The sequence below is a fragment of the Gorilla gorilla genome, chromosome 14 (genome assembly GCF_029281585.2).
Source record: "Gorilla gorilla gorilla isolate KB3781 chromosome 14, NHGRI_mGorGor1-v2.1_pri, whole genome shotgun sequence".
Lineage (NCBI taxonomy): Eukaryota > Metazoa > Chordata > Mammalia > Primates > Hominidae > Gorilla > Gorilla gorilla.
In genome coordinates, this window is record NC_073238.2 from 26,106,578 (window position 1) to 26,122,350 (window position 15,773).

The 15,773-nt window shown below is 39.4% G+C and overlaps 1 long non-coding RNA gene and 1 pseudogene across 1 annotated transcript in view; both read left to right on the forward strand.

Annotated features, from left to right (window-relative positions):
* LOC115931739 (uncharacterized) overlaps nucleotides 1–15,773 on the forward strand; it is a 96,289-nt gene that overhangs the window by 64,600 nt on the left and 15,916 nt on the right. The window lies entirely within an intron of this gene.
* Nucleotides 7–182, forward strand: LOC115932896 (uncharacterized; annotated as a pseudogene).

The following is a 15,773-nucleotide window of genomic DNA, read 5'->3' on the forward strand; positions in this document are numbered from 1 at the left end:
AGTTCCATACTTACCTGGCAGGGCAGATACCATGATCTTAAAGTCAGTTTTCCCAGGGCAAGGCTTATCTATTCCACTCTGGATCCATTATAGGGATATGCTGATCCCTGGAATTGCCCCAAATGTGGGAAGCTCTACTGCAAAATTTTTGGTAGTGAGCGATGGCATTATGCATTCATGTATGAATTCAACTGAGTATCCAGTTGCATACAAATAATAATAACATCTTCTATAAAATGTATTCTTGTGTATTAACACATGGGGCTCTCTAGTACTCCTGCTGAGATATATGGGAATCTACCCTAGTTTTGCCATTTTCTCCTAACATCAGTCTACTTCTTTTAATATTCATTGCTTCTCTCCATTTCTGTAGTTCAGTGCATGTTCCTTTCTTCTGCAGGAACTACTTCTCTTTCCTCACCCAACTCATAAATCCCTGCCTCCTACCCTAAGGGTAGGCACATGACCCAACCTGGGAGATCAGAATGTCACACCCCCAATACAGGATTGGTTTGTGAGTAGGCAGATGATTCTGTCCATGCACAGAACTAAGTAGAAGAGAGTTTTTATACCTCAGCTTAGCTTGATGCTAGCAGAGAGCTACTGGAGTTCTATTTCCTCCTCTAGGGAAGAAAAGGATTTTGGTTTGGAGATAAAGCCAAGATACCAAGAAAGCGCGAATGAAAGACTTAGAGACAGGGAGTCCTGGCCCCTTTTCAGATGCTCAGATGCTGGCACTAGCTTGAGGCCCAGTTCTGCTTCTGCTCTTCCCAACAGCCCCTTTTCAGATGTTGGCACTAGCTTGAGGCCCAGCTCTGCTTCTGCTCTTCTCAACATTTGGTAAGGGGAGCTCCCAATTTCTTTTCTAAGATAGCTGGTTTGACTTGGATATCCATCTCTTCTAATCAAGGGTCCTGATTCCTTGTCATTGTCATCAAAAAAAGTTTGTAAATATTTCACTTCTTGCTGACATGCTTTTGGTGTTGAACAAAGTGATTTGCACAGATACAATTTCTGCATCTTAATAGCTTACATTCTAAGAGCTGTACACCTGGCACTCTTTCTCTGGAACTATAACTGCTACATTCAAGAATCTTTATTAATAATACTTTTCAGATATATAGTTAAAAAATAATTTTAATAGTTGAAAGGCATCCATCTTTCCAAGAGGTTTAGACATACTGCAATTGAGTGCTAAGTGACTTTTATTTTGTATTTTTGTATTTTTTAATATTTGTATTTCCATAGGTTATTGGGGAACAAGTGGTACTCAAGATGGATGAAGGACTTAAATCCAAGACAAGAAACTATAAAAGACAACATTGGGAAAACTCTAGTAGACATTAGCTTAGGCAAGGATTTCATGAACAAGAACCCATAAGCAAACGCAATAAGAACAAAAATAAATAGCTGGGACCTAATCAAACTAAAGAGCTTTTGCACAGCAAAAGGAACAGTCAGCAGAGTAAACAGACAACACACAGAGTGGGAGAAAATCTTCACAATCTATACATCTGACACAGGACTGATATCCAGAATCTACAATGGACTCAAACAAATTAGCAAGAAACAAACAAATAATCCCATCCAAAAGTGGGCTAAGAACGTGGATAGACTTTTAGGTTACTTTTAGGTATTTGTGTGTGCAGACCTCTTGGTGTCAAGGCTAAACTGTTCCTTTCTCTGACACATAGGAAATTGATGCACAATACCTTGCAGTGTATAATTCCAGGCCCCTAGGCATTGGAGACTGGGTTATCTTTTCACTCAACTGACAGTTGATACATTGTTTGCACTGAAAAATCTGGCTTTGTTGAACCACACCAGTTTATGTTTTTAATTCCAAATGTTACCTTGTTATGAACTATTTTTTTGTCCTTTCCTCTAGAGAAATGCTAATGCTGCTTGCTTACATGGAAAGTAAAGTTAAGGAGCTGGTGTTGACATTTTGGCTTGCTGTCACGGGCAAAAAAGAGTAGTGCTGTTTTTGTGTGTTTAATTTTCTTTCACTTTCCCCACTCTGTGTATTGGAGGATGCCTTTAGCAATAAGTAGTCCTTATCCAGGTCACTCACTCATTAACCACAAACCACTGACAGTAATGTCTTTACTAGATATTTTGCTTCTTTTGATTAATTTGTCTCTATTTCCTTTGTTCTAAAGCCTATAGTGGGTAATCATATTTGGAATAATAGTAGAGCTCCCTGCTGTGTTTTCATTTGCTTAAATCAAGACTTAGCTGATGTATTGAGGAACCAAGACTGAGATGTGGGGCTAGGAGGGCCTAGGGTCTGTCAGGCACTCTTCAGTGACTTGAGGTGCTGAATGACTCACACTGTACTGGGAGATGACCACCTGTGTGCATCCAACACTGTCACAGATAGTGCCATTGAGCCACCAGGAGCAGCCACAGACCATCAGTGGTTGTGCTTTGGAATACGCAATTTTGTGTTTCTGGTGAGCTGTAATCTTTTCTTTTCCCGTAGAATTATTTTTCATTGAATTATGCTATTAAAACTCATCTTTGGGTTTCTTGTAACGTCATTGCCGAGAACGTTATTTTTGCATTTCACAGTGATTTCTTGAGGAGGAAGTAAGAAGTAATTGTTTTCTGGACTCACTGTCTGAAAAACTTGCACTTTACTGAAGCGATTGTTTTATTTACACTAAGTAACAATATGAGTTTTGTTAGCTTTTTGGATGGACTACAAAGCATAAAACCAACTTTGTTCCTCATCTCTGGCAAAGATGGAGGGTTGTTGGCTTGCGTTGTGTGATGAGTCTTATACCTGGCTCTGTCTGCTCTTGCCTTTTGCCTTACATTTCAAAGACCTCACTTTTTTCTTTTCTTTTTTTAAAAAATATTTTATCACGTGATTTTATATACATTTTAATAAAATTTCTTTTTTGTAAAAAAAGCAAAGCATAAATAAAATAGGGTAGCCATTTCTTCTAAGGTTATGTTGAATCTAACCAAAACTCTTATCAGAGAAAACTCTTCTTTAGATGTAGCCTAAAGCAGGAAGCAACAAACCTGTATACAGCCAAAGTATCATTTCAAGGGCCTGCATTCAAATCTCACACATGTGGCTTGGAAGTGATCTCTTTCGCCCTTATTTCAAGGCCTAATCTTAGGTTACATACTGCTTAAAGAAGCTTCAGTATGCAATTTCAAAGCCTGTAGTAGATGTAAAATGAGAAAATTAGAAATAAGGAGAAAAGCTGCTACATGAGGACACTGACAGCAAGGAAAGGGAGAGAAAAATTCACAAAGTAAGTGGAAAAATAGACCAATGCAAATAACCCCACATAGTTTAACAGACCTCGTCATATCTATTGTGTACAGGTTTGTATGACATAGATTATATCTATTATATGTAACCCAGTGTTCATAGTGTTGACTTAGAAATTATCAACCAAATTCAAAGCTTTTAGGCTTTGAAAATTGTTTGAAAAGATTTTCACCCAAAATATTTAAATTATTAAAAAAATTATTGTTGATTAAAGTTGTAATCCTCAATTAATTAGAAGTTTAGGCTATCCAGAGACCTTATATTCCAAAGACTTTAGAGAGTTGTTTGTTAGATGACATAAATTATTACCATTATCCTACATTTAAACTTCTAATTTATGTAAATTGTGAGCAAAATTGAGAGCCACACAAATATTCAATCTCTGAAGCTCTTATGGCAGCATTGATCAAATAGGTTAGAGAACACATGGATACAGCTTTATTGCCTTCTAGTTTTACTGCAAACGTGTTATTTAATAGCATGCAAATGATTGGCTAGGTGTACAGACTGCCACAGCCTTCATAGCAAACACGTTTTGTGTTTACCCTAGCATACAAAAATGCTTCATCTACGATGTATGCTGTAACTGTGTGTATTGTCTACCCTAGCATGCAAAAATGCTTCATCTAAACTGTATGCTATAACTATGTGTATTATATTATCTATAATTATATTTCTCCTTGGTTTAATATTAGATATTTTCAGGTACAAGAAATGTATGCACATTATAGATTCAATGCATGCAAGTTCTATGTGTAAATATTTATTGATAAGAGGCATTAAACCCCTGCCTTCTGTGCTGGATAAACTCCTGAACTTAGCCTCCGAAACACCACAGTAGCCTCCCTGGTAAGCACAGGGCTCTTTCTCTACCCTTTTGTGTCTCCCACGCTCCCACTTTTCTACAAGAGCTGAGTGTAGATCAAGAGCAATAAAGTTCATTTCCCCAAAATAAGGCGTAGCGTTCAGGTTTTGTGATACCTGATTGGTTTACATTGTTTACAGGTGGGGCCTGGAAGGGGTAAAAATCAGAAGCTTCTTATTCTGAGCACAAGGGCAAGATCATTGAGCAGACATTGACCTCCCTTCAGACATTTCTTGGGAGAAACAGAATGAGAATTTCAGGGGCCAGTGCCTGCACCCTACTAGCTGTGGCAGCCTGGTGCTCATCTACTTCTCCAGCTTGGGAAGGCCTAGGTTAACCCCAGTCTTTGGAGGCATTGTTATTCCTCTTCTATCCCTGCTTCCCCGTGTTTGTGTTCTGGGCCCGGTGTAACACTGAGGTTCAGAATTGCTTTCAAGAGAGGAGCCCATTTCTGTGTCTATGCAAGGCTGGACAATTTCTCCAAGTGGTTCAGTCTGTGGGGGTTAGGGGGGCAAAAGCATCTCAGGTAGTAATAAACACTGCTTTGCCTCTTGCTTTTTTATTTTTATTTTTGCAAAACTTCTCTGTAGGTGTGTATTTCTCTAGAGGATTTCAAAAATTCTCTGTAGGTGCGTATTTGTGTAGAGGAAGGAGTGGTGACTGGGCCAGGGTGAATGGATTATTTGATCTATATTATCTTGAATTTTATATCTTTTATTTTAAAATTTGGGTACTTTTTGAAGTAGGAAATCAATGCACATGGCTAAATATCTAAAAAATGTAAAAGTATACATTGAAAAGTCTTCCTCCTAATCTCGTAATTGTCTCCATTTCAGTCCCCATGGCCACATCATGAGGCTACTGATGTCATTAGTTTCTTTTGCGTTCTTCTAGGGTTTCTGTTGGCATATGCAAGCAAAAATAAATGTATACCTTTATGTTTTCTCTTTTTACAGCAAGGACAGTTTATTAAACACACTGTTTTAAACCTTATTTTTTCTCTAAATAATATTTCATATAAGACAATATGTAGACTTTATGTATTTTTAAAATGAAGACATAGCATTCCATTGAACTTAGACAATAATTTACTTAACTAGTCCAAGATTGAAGAATAAAATTATTTTGAATCTTTTGTTAATAGTTAATAGCTTTGATGAGTACACTTATGCATACATTATTTTACACATGTTCAAGTATGTTGTATAAACCCCAAAGTGGGAATGCTCTGTCAAATATTACAGGTATTTGCAACTTTGATAGATACTAATTGCCCTCAATAGAGGTAGTAAAAGCTTACACTCCACAGCCTTACTGATGATATATATTATAAAAATTTTAGTTCTTGCCAATCTAAAGGTGAAAAATGTTATTTCATGGTAATTTAAATGCTTTTCTCATTTTATAACTGAGGTTGACATCTATCAAAAAATTATTTGAATTTTTCTGAGAACCATTTATCTTTGAATCCTTTTCTGTTGTTTATCTTTTCCTTCTACATTTCTAAAACTTCCTGTACAGAGAGATTCACTCGTTGTCTGTGATATGATTACAAATGTCTGCCCTCCAATTTATTATATGTCTCTAGATCCAAATACCTTATTTTTTGCCATGTAGAAATTTTTAATTTGTATGATAAAATGTTAATACTTTATGGATTCTGGATTTTCAGAAATAAAAAGGTCATCCTCACTTCCAGGTTTTAAAGAAATTCTTTAATGTTATTTTATGTTTTTGTATAGTTTTATTTTTATTCACATTAAAGTTTTTGTCGTACTTGGAATTTATTTTGGTATGTGATGTGGGAAATGAATCTAACTTTATTTTTTCATATATCTTCCTAGTTGTCCAAACATCAACATTGTTGAAACATCTCATCTGTCCCCTTGATGTGAGATGGCATCCTAATTTCCTTTACTTAGAGGGGTGGTGTCTAGGGATGAGATCACCTGGGGTGTAATCATACGTCTTTGACTGGGAGTGGGGCTGAAAAGGAGTTCCCATGTTCCTGGTCATGTGACGTGTGGTCATGTGATGTGGAGAAGATCTCCTGTGACATGGAGCTGGAGGAGGGAATAGGAACTAGCTCTGGCTCAGAGGACACAGACTTCCACTGTTTTATCAACATTTAGGAGATTTTCTTGAATAAATGCTTATTAATTTGCATCTGCCCTTAGGTCAATTTCCAGAGACTTTAAATGTGTTTTATAATTTTTACCAGTTAAACGGTTGTTTCACTGTGGGGAAAAGAGTATCCCAAGCTCCTCTTCTCTGGAAATCTGATCAAATTCTTTTTTAAGTCCTTCAGTAATGGTTAATTATATATGTGTATATCATATTTACATTTATATTTATTGATATAACAGTTATGCTTGGTGTTTCATGCATATATGATAGCATCTTATGTGTTCATAAATTTTAAAAGTTGTTTTCTATGTGATCTGATTTATTTGCTTGAGAAAAACTTTTTTCTTGTAGTTTCGTTTGGGACTTGCTCAGTGGTAATTTTTTAAATGACAGCTTTATGCAGTATTTTTATGATCTCTTCTTTTACCCAGGAGTGATTACTTCTCTATTTTCTGCTGTGTTAAGACTAGGTGGTTTCTCTTTCTACTCCCTTCCAGGCCTCTCACTACTAGAATTAGGTCAATGAGAGTATCCGTGGCATGTTATTTAGTATTTGTTATTTTGCTATTACATACACTTCTAACATTTTATTTACTGCTTTGAATGATCCACTTTGAGTCCTGGCTGTTATAGCTGAGTTGACCAAGTCCTCCTCCTCAGACCCCCACCTGTGTGTGTGCACATCATGTCTCTCAGCTCTGGAGCTGCAGATGATGTCAGGGTCTCAGCAAACGAGACCCCTCAAAGTTGAAAACTGTACAAACATCGTATGCAGCAGCCTTGATCTACCCTATGTCTTCCATTCTTTCCTCCTTCTTCTTCTACTTTTTGTTAGTTTCAATATTGGTTTATTTCCAGGGCATAAGGCATTTATATTCATTTTATTACCCTGGTTCTCATGTTTATTTTAGTTTTAGTCAATGCAATTCACAATTATAATATTTCACCATAGTTTTTCCTTGGTTATCTCTTTGTTGGCTAAAGTTTGTTCTCTGGGACTTTTCCCAAGTAGGAAAATATTCCCTGAGTTTGTGTGTATTTAAAACTGCCTGAAGTATACTTTGAAATGTAGCCTGACTAGGTATAAAACCTTTGGTTTTCATTCCACTTTTTGAATATCTTGTAGGTAATGGGCCACTGTATCTTGGCATTAAATTTTGCTAGGAAAAAATATGAGACTAGCCTGTTACATTCTCTTTTTTAAGAGTGGCTTGATTAAAGGATCTTTTCCTTAATGTTTCTTTAAAATTTTCTAGGGTGTTCTTAGTGTTTCCTTTTCTGTGGAACCTAATTTTATTCTGGAAAAGTTTTGTTGAATCAGTTCTTAAAGGGATTCATGCTGTTTCAATGCTGTCTTTTTTTTTCTTCCCATACCTCCCTTTTTTGATATATTTTAGATTGTCTCTGCTTATCTTCTGTAGCCACTGTTTTCCTTCTAATAATTTTTAGATTTTCCCTTTAATTTTACTGTATTTACTTTTACATTTTTATTTATATTTTCTATGTTCCTTACTGAGTTTTCTAAAGTCTGTTTTAATTTCTCTACTTCTTCTAGGTTCACCTTCATTTCTATGAAGATTTTGCTTTTTCTTCATGTTTGCTGGTTTTTGTCAGCACATTTTTTTATTCTAACGTTTCACCACTTCTTTCTCTGAGTTCTTATATTTCTGCTTCATGGTCTTCCATTTTTGATCTGACAGCTCCATTAAGTTTTCATTTCATGGCAAAATATTTGGGTAACATTTTCATCTTGCTTTTGGCATTGATTTTTGTTGTGTGATCTTTCTCCATTGATAAGTTTGCATTTTTCCCCATAGTTTTTTCTTGTAGTGTCTTTACATAAATCAATAATTATTAATTACTGAATTAATTGAAATGTTTTGAACCAATAATTTGTGAAAAGTTTCTATGAAGATGAAAGGAGGAGGCAAAGTTGTCTTGCAAACTTAGCAACCCAACAATCTTCTCCTTCACCACCATAGAATTAGATGGCTTCTGCAGATACAGCTAAGTCTTCTCCTTCACCACCGTAGAATTAGGAGGCTTCTGCAGATACGGCTAAGTCTTCTCCTTCACCACCGTAGAATTGGATGGATTCTGCAAATATGGCTAAATCTTCTCCTTCACCACCATAGAATTAGATGGCTTCTGCAGATACGGCTAAGTCTTCTCTTTCACCACCATAGAATTAGGTGGCTTCTGCAGATACGGCTAAGTCTTCTCCTTCACCACCATAGAATTAGATGGATTCTGCAAATATGGCTAAGTCTTCTCCTTCACCACCATAGAATTAGGTGGCTTCTGCAGATACGGCTAAGTCTTCTCCTTCACCACCATAGAATTAGATGGATTCTGCAAATATGGCTAAGTCTTCTCCTTCACCACCATAGAATTAGGTGGCTTCTGCAGATACGGCTAAGTCTTCTCCTTCACCTTCATAGAATTAGGTGGCTTCTGCAGATACGGCTAAGTCTTCTCCTTCACCCCCATAGGATTAGATGGATTCTGCAGATATGGCTAAGTCTTCTCCTTCACCACCATAGAATTAGGTGGCTTCTGCAGATATGGCTAAGAGCTTAACAACCCAACAGTCTTCTCCTTCACCACCATAGGATTAAATGGCTTCTGCAGATATGGCTAAATCTTCTCCTTCACCACCATAGAATTAGGTGGCTTCTGCAGATATGGCTAAGTCTTCTCCTTCACCATCATAGGATTCAGTGGCTTCTGCAGATACGGCTAAGAGCTTAACAACCCAACAGTCTTCTCCTTCACTGCCATAGAATTCAGTGGCTTCTGCAGATACACCTAAGTCATCGGCTCTTTGTAGAGCATCACCTTCTCTGAGTGAAACTGAGTCCAGAAAGGCTTCGATGACCTCGGTCCATAGAGGTTCTGAATCCATTATTACAAACAAAGAATACAACTTTTATATTTCAGAGTCCCTGGCCTTCAGCCCTTTCTGAAATCAGCCACCACTGTGCCTTTAAGCCATCACTGTGCTTTTCTTCCTTTGGTCTTCCATGGCTTGCTTGATTTCAGCTGTTTAGAGTCTCTATATGTACTTTTGAGTCTATGATCCATTTCTATTTACTCCTAGTTCGACTTAAAATGAAATTGTATTTTAAAATATATTCTTGCTGTTTTTAGTATTATTTTCAGGAAGAGTAGTGAGCAATGCTGTTTATTCAACTCTGGTCATACCAGGTCCCCTGACTGTATTCTCTTCATGCATCTCTAATAGAGCTCCTAGACTTTTCCAAGGCTTATATTGAAGTGACTTAATACATGTTTGTCAATGTTTCCTACATTTTCTACTCTTCATATGTCTCATATATGATGCTTCAGTAGGAGTCCCCAGTGTTTGGGGGACTCCTACTCTTTTCGAGTAGCCAAACTCTGAATGTATAATATTTCTTTTCCCCTGCTTCCATCAGTGGTAGTAGACACCCTGGAGGGTCTAATTGCAAGCATAACCACCCAACAGTTCTCTCCTTTAGTTTAGAGCCCTGTAGTCAGTGTTGGCCAGTAAGTTGTCGTGGAGTACCCAGAGTGGACACTTCAACAGGGTGTGGTAGTCAGTGCTGGCCAGTAGGTTGTCATGGGGTACCCAGAGTGGACACTTTGACGTGGTCTGGGAGCAGAGCATTATGTCCACTCTTGAATGATAGCTGGGACACGTTGGACGGTGGAACCAACAAAATCACAGGCTTCATGGATGACCTGGGATTTTCCTGCATTCAGTCGGTAAAAAGTGTGAAGAGTATTAAGTCCCTCTGAGATTGAGAGGGAACGTAATTTTAAGAACAACTGGCATCAGATCGTTTATTCATTTTACTTGACAAGAATTTACAAACATCTTTAATATGTGCCACAACCATGGACTAATATAAAATAGAATACAAATGCACAAAAGAGAACAGAAAAGTGGAAAATGTCAAGTAACACACAGAGAAAAAATATTACTGGCTGGGCGCAGTGGCTCATGCCTGTAATCGCAGCCCTTTGGGAGGCCGAGGCAGGTGGATCATCAGGTCAGGAGTTCGAGACCAGTCTGACCAACATGGTGAAACCCTGTCTCTACTAAAAATACAAAAAAATTAGCCAAGCATAGTGGCGGGCACCTATAATCCCAGCTACTCAGGAGGCTGAGGCAGGAGAATCACTTGAACCTGGGAGGCAGAGGTTGCAGTGAGCCGACATTGCACCACTGTACTCCAGCCTGGGCAACAGAGAGAGACTCCATCTCAAAAAAAAAAAAAAAAAAAGTACTTGAGAGGATATGAAAAACTGTTCCCCAGAGGTGGCGTAATTTGGAAGTCATAGTGTATGTTGGTGTCAAGGAAATAAGTGAGTTCTTTTTTTTAAAGAAAGGTGTTTTGTTTTGTTTTAAAGAGAACAAGGTTCATTAACAATATGCAAAACAGATGAAATGCAGTCAATAACGCTATGAAAAATCACTTTGTATACAGAATGAGAAAGCATCAATAACATTTTAGCCTTTATTTTACCGTTTAGTAGAGAATTATCAGTATAGTGTTTTCACTAGTTATCAGCATCTTAAGGGAAGTACTTATGTGTGTTGTAACTTTTGAAAACTGGAATCATAGATTGCTCTAAATTATTGTATTAAAAATTGAAGTAATGATAACTATTCAGCTGGAATGTCAGGAAAATGTTGAAAATGACCAAGAGTTTACCAGGAAAAGGCTGCAAGGTAGCACCCGGTCATACCTTTAAATGACAGACAAACACAGACACATACACAAAAGCAACATTTAAGTAGAGGAAACTTGTTAGCGCTTCTGTGTTTAGAGGAAGTAAAATGAGTCGGATTAGTGCTTTCCATCGTGATTGCCTCATCTGTGCTTGGAGCCACTTGGGAGGATTCTGTTGGCTTTATCCTGGCACCGACTAGCACTGCACAGCGTAGAAGGCACAAGGACTGAAAAGGTCATGTCTTTCTGCTCGGAAAATTTGAAAGGTTATAGAGTGCAGTGGGCCCATGCAAAATGCTCATTATCTGCTGTGTCTCTTGTTTTCAAAATTCTTTATCAGGTTACTGGCAACAAAATGCTGTTCCCTTTGGTTACCAGACAATGAGGCATTTATACCAGCAAGTCACCTGGGAACACAGCAGCCAACATTAATGAGTTGAAAGTACCACTGGGACAGTGAAGAATTGACAAGACTGCTGGCCTGCTGATCTTGTTTATCTTGCCTTTTTTTTTCTTTTTCAAGGTTTATTTGTGGAAAGTCTGTTTTTGTTGCTTATGTGCTCATCTGTGCTGCTTTAAAATGCCTTCGTGGTGGCAGAGAGTAATTAGCATATAGAGTCTGGAAACCAACTTTTAAATTTTATTAATGAGCTGAGTTTAGTTCCCCTTTATCTTTTAACTGACTCCAGGAGCATTAATGAAAAATATATAAATATGAATACAGGTGTAGTAATAAAAAAGAATTATCAGTCACCCTTAATTTAATTGGTGTCACCTTAGCCTTTAGAAGGGTAATAGGATAGTATTGCCACCTGCAATCATTCAAGACTATTTTACTCACTACAGTAATTAGCTCACTTTAAAAAATTAGGTGATCTTTCAAAAGTGAGTAAAATAGAATCTGGTGAGAACCGTTAAGACACGTTTGTGAATATAGCATTGGTAGAATATCATAGATATTTAGGGTTTCGAGCGACCTGTGGACATTTTGTGCAACTTCTGTTAATGAAAGAATCTCTTGAAACACTCTTTTCATGCATGGAGTTACTAGGCATCTAGCAACTGGAGGTTATATCAATGTGTCAGATACTCCACAATCTCTCTTCTAATATTACGTGCAAAATACCCTGTAGACTAGGAAGCATGTTTGATCTTCTTGGTTATAGGTGCAATTTATTCAACCAGCATTCGTCTATGTGCATTGAAGTCCATTATGACTACTTTTGGCGTGGAGACAAACACAAAACATGGCCTCTGAAGAGAGTGTATGCTGGGATTTGGGATAAGGCATATAAAGAATAACTTTACTAAAAAGCTGAATATTACATCATATGAGTTAAATACTCTTGCCAAGAATTATCAGTAACCATAACAGCTGATGAAAGTGGATGTCACTGCAAATCAAACTAGTGGGCATCTCTTGTTTCTTAGCAAAATTTTCCACATTAAAGAAACCCTTAAAACGACATTTTTACTTGTAAGATACACAAGAGACATATTTGATTTAGGAGACATTCAGAGCAGTTTTCTGCCTTTGTTGCATACGTACATCAAAGTGCTTTAGTGATAGTTGCAATTTTGGTAGTTATCTGCCATGTTAGAAATGAATCCAAACTAGTATATTTTGACCTTTCAATTTAATTGCCAAAAAGCAAAATTCACTAGTATTCAGTGCGTCCCATCAAGTGGAAATCCAAAGCATGTTTTCCCATTAAGGAGACTCCTTCTCTTCTCACAGATAGCAAATTTCCAAATGAGGAGAGAGCTGGTTGAAGGACCATGATGTTGAGCCAATGATAGGTGTTATTGACCTTTCCTGAAACAGCTTGACTTCTGAACATTTTTTGAACTTATACTTATACTTGAGATACAGTAGATTTGATATCACACATTATAATGGATGGTTTTCTGATAGGACCTGACCATTTACTAGCCTACGTCCTTCTAGTTTTCTACATAAACTCTCTACTGCAGCAACTAATGATAGTTATTATTATAGTTGCTAACATTTGCTGATCTTATTGTTTTCTAGGCACTGTGCTGAGAACTTCATATCCATTTATTTCATTTTATCTTGAGAGGTGACAGCGTGCTGGCAGCCCTTGCAGCCCTGGCTCGCTCTCTGTGCCTCCTCAGCCTTGGCGCCCACTCTGGCCACGCTTGAGGAGCCCTTCTGCCCGCCGCTGCACTGTGGGAGCCTCTTTCTGGGCTGGCCAAGGCCGGAGCCGGCTCCCTCAGCTTGCAGGGAGGTGTGGAGGGAGAGGCACAGGCGGGAACCGGGGCTGTTCACGGTGCTTGAGGGCCAGCGCGAGTTCCAGGTGGGCGTGGGCTCTGCGGGCCCCGCACTCAGAGCCACCAGCCTGCCCACAAGCCCCAGGCAGTGAGGGGCTTAGCAACTGGGACACCAGCTGCTGTGCTCGACTTCTTGCTGGGCCTTAGCTGCCTCCGGCAGGGCAGGGCTTGGGACCTGCAGCCCACCATGCCTGAGCCTGCCTCCCCCCCCACCCCCCCATGGGCTCCTGTGCCATCCGAGCCTCCCCGACAAGGGGCACTCCCTGCTCCAGGGCTGTGCCTAGTCCCATCCACCGCCCAAGGGCTGAGGAGTGCGGTCGTATAGTGCGGAACTGGCAGGCAGCTCCACCTGCGGCCCTGGTGCAGGATCCACTGGGTGAAGCCAGCTGTGCTCCTGAGTCTGGTGGGAACTTGGATAATCTTTATGTCTAGCTAAGTGATTGTAAATACACCAATCAGCACTCTGTATCTAGCTCAAGGTTTGTAAACACACCAATCAGCACCCTGCGTCTAGCTCAGGGTTTGTGAATGCACCCATCAGCACTCTGTATCTAGTTAATCTGGTGAGGACTTGGAGAACCTTTATGTCTAGCTAAGGGATTGTGAATGCAACAATTGGCACTCTGTATCTAGCTCAAGGTTTGTAAATGCACCAATCAGCACTCTGTGTCTAGCTCAGGGTTTGTAAATACACCAGTCGACACTGTATCTAGCTAATCTAGTGGGGATGTGGAGAACTTTTGTGTCTAGCTCAGGGATTGTAAATGAACCAATCAGCACCCTGTCAAAACTGACCAATCAGCTCTTTGTGAAACAGACCAAACGGCTCTCTGTAAAATGGACAAATCAGCAGGATGTGGGTGGGGCCAGATAAGAGAATAAAAGCAGGCTACCCGAGCCAGCGGCTTCAATCCGCTGGGGTCCCCTTCCACACTGTGGAAGCTTTGTTCTTTTGCTCTTTGCAATAAAGCTTGCTACTGCTCACTCTTTGGGTCCACACTACCTTTATGAGCTGTAACACTCACCGTGAAGGTCTGCAGCTTCACTCCTGAAGCCAGCGATACCAGGAGCCCACCGGGAGGAACGAACAACTCTAGACACACTGCCCCAAGAGCTGTAACACTCACCGTGAAGGTCTGCAGCTTCACTCCTGAGCCAGCGAGACCGCAAACCCACCAGAAGGAAGAAACTCTGAACACATCCGAACATCAGAAGGAACAAACTCCAGACATGCCACCTTTAAGAACTGTAACACTCACCTTGAGGGTCTGTAGCTTCTTTCTTGAAGTCAGTGAGACCAAGAACCTACCAATTCTGGACACAATCTTATACCATAGAACTGTAAGTTCTATTCTTCCAATTTTACAAAACAGAAACAGACAAACAGAGGTCATTCTCTGAAAGATGTCTCTCTCAGTCCATTTCTGCTGCAATGTACCTTAGACTAGGTAATTTACAAAACAACAGAAATGTATTGCTAGTATAGTTTTGGAGGCCAGAGGTCCAAGCTCAAGGCAGCAGTAGACTCGGTGGCTGCTGAGGGCCCATTCATCATAGATGGAGTCTTCTGTATGTCCTCATATGGCAGCAGTAAACTCGGTGCCTGCTGAGGGCCCATTCATCATAGATGGAGTTTTCTCTATGTCCTCATATGGCAGAAGAAAGAAGCAAGCTCTCTCAGACCTTTTTATAAGGGTACTAAACCCATTCATGAAGGGTCCACCCTTATGACCTAGTCACCTCCTAGAGACCCCACCTCTTAATGTTATTGCATTGGGAATTAGGTTTCAATGTACGAATTTTGGAGGAATGCAAACATTCAGATCAGATCTGTTTGACCTCACAGCCAAAACTGGCAGTGGAATTTGCATGTTGCTCCTGGAACATATCTAGTAATTTTCCATCTCTATACATTTGCTATGCTGTTTCCTCTATACTGGATGATCCATACTATCCATTTAACTTTGTATCTTTAAAGGCTTGTGTGTGTGCCCATCTATTTTGGTGAGGTTGTTACCAAAACACCATGGGTTTGGTCTAGGTCCTGCTTGCTGCTCACTGCACAGAAAGCCAATCACTGAGATGGTGAGTGTTTCCAGGGAAGAAGCTTTCATCCGGTGCTGCAGCTGAGGAGATGGGAGCTCAGCCTCAAATCCATTGCCCTGACTAAAAATGGGGTTTTATACAACAGGCAAGAAATGTAACAATGTGTAGGAAACACAAATTAGGGAGGAACAAGGAGTCATCTGGTGGCCTCATCTGGTGAGTTTCAGTTCTTTAATGCTTTTTTTTTTTTTTTTTTTTTTTGGAGAAGCCTGAAGGTTCTTTCCTGAGGAAAGAACTCAGATGAAACAAATACAAGTTTCAAGCTTTAAGAGCGGAAGAGTCAATGTCTATGTTTATATGAAAGAACACGCTATGGGGGTATTGGGCTGGCTTCAAGGTCAGTAGGATCTATTCCAGAATTACAAACATCGTA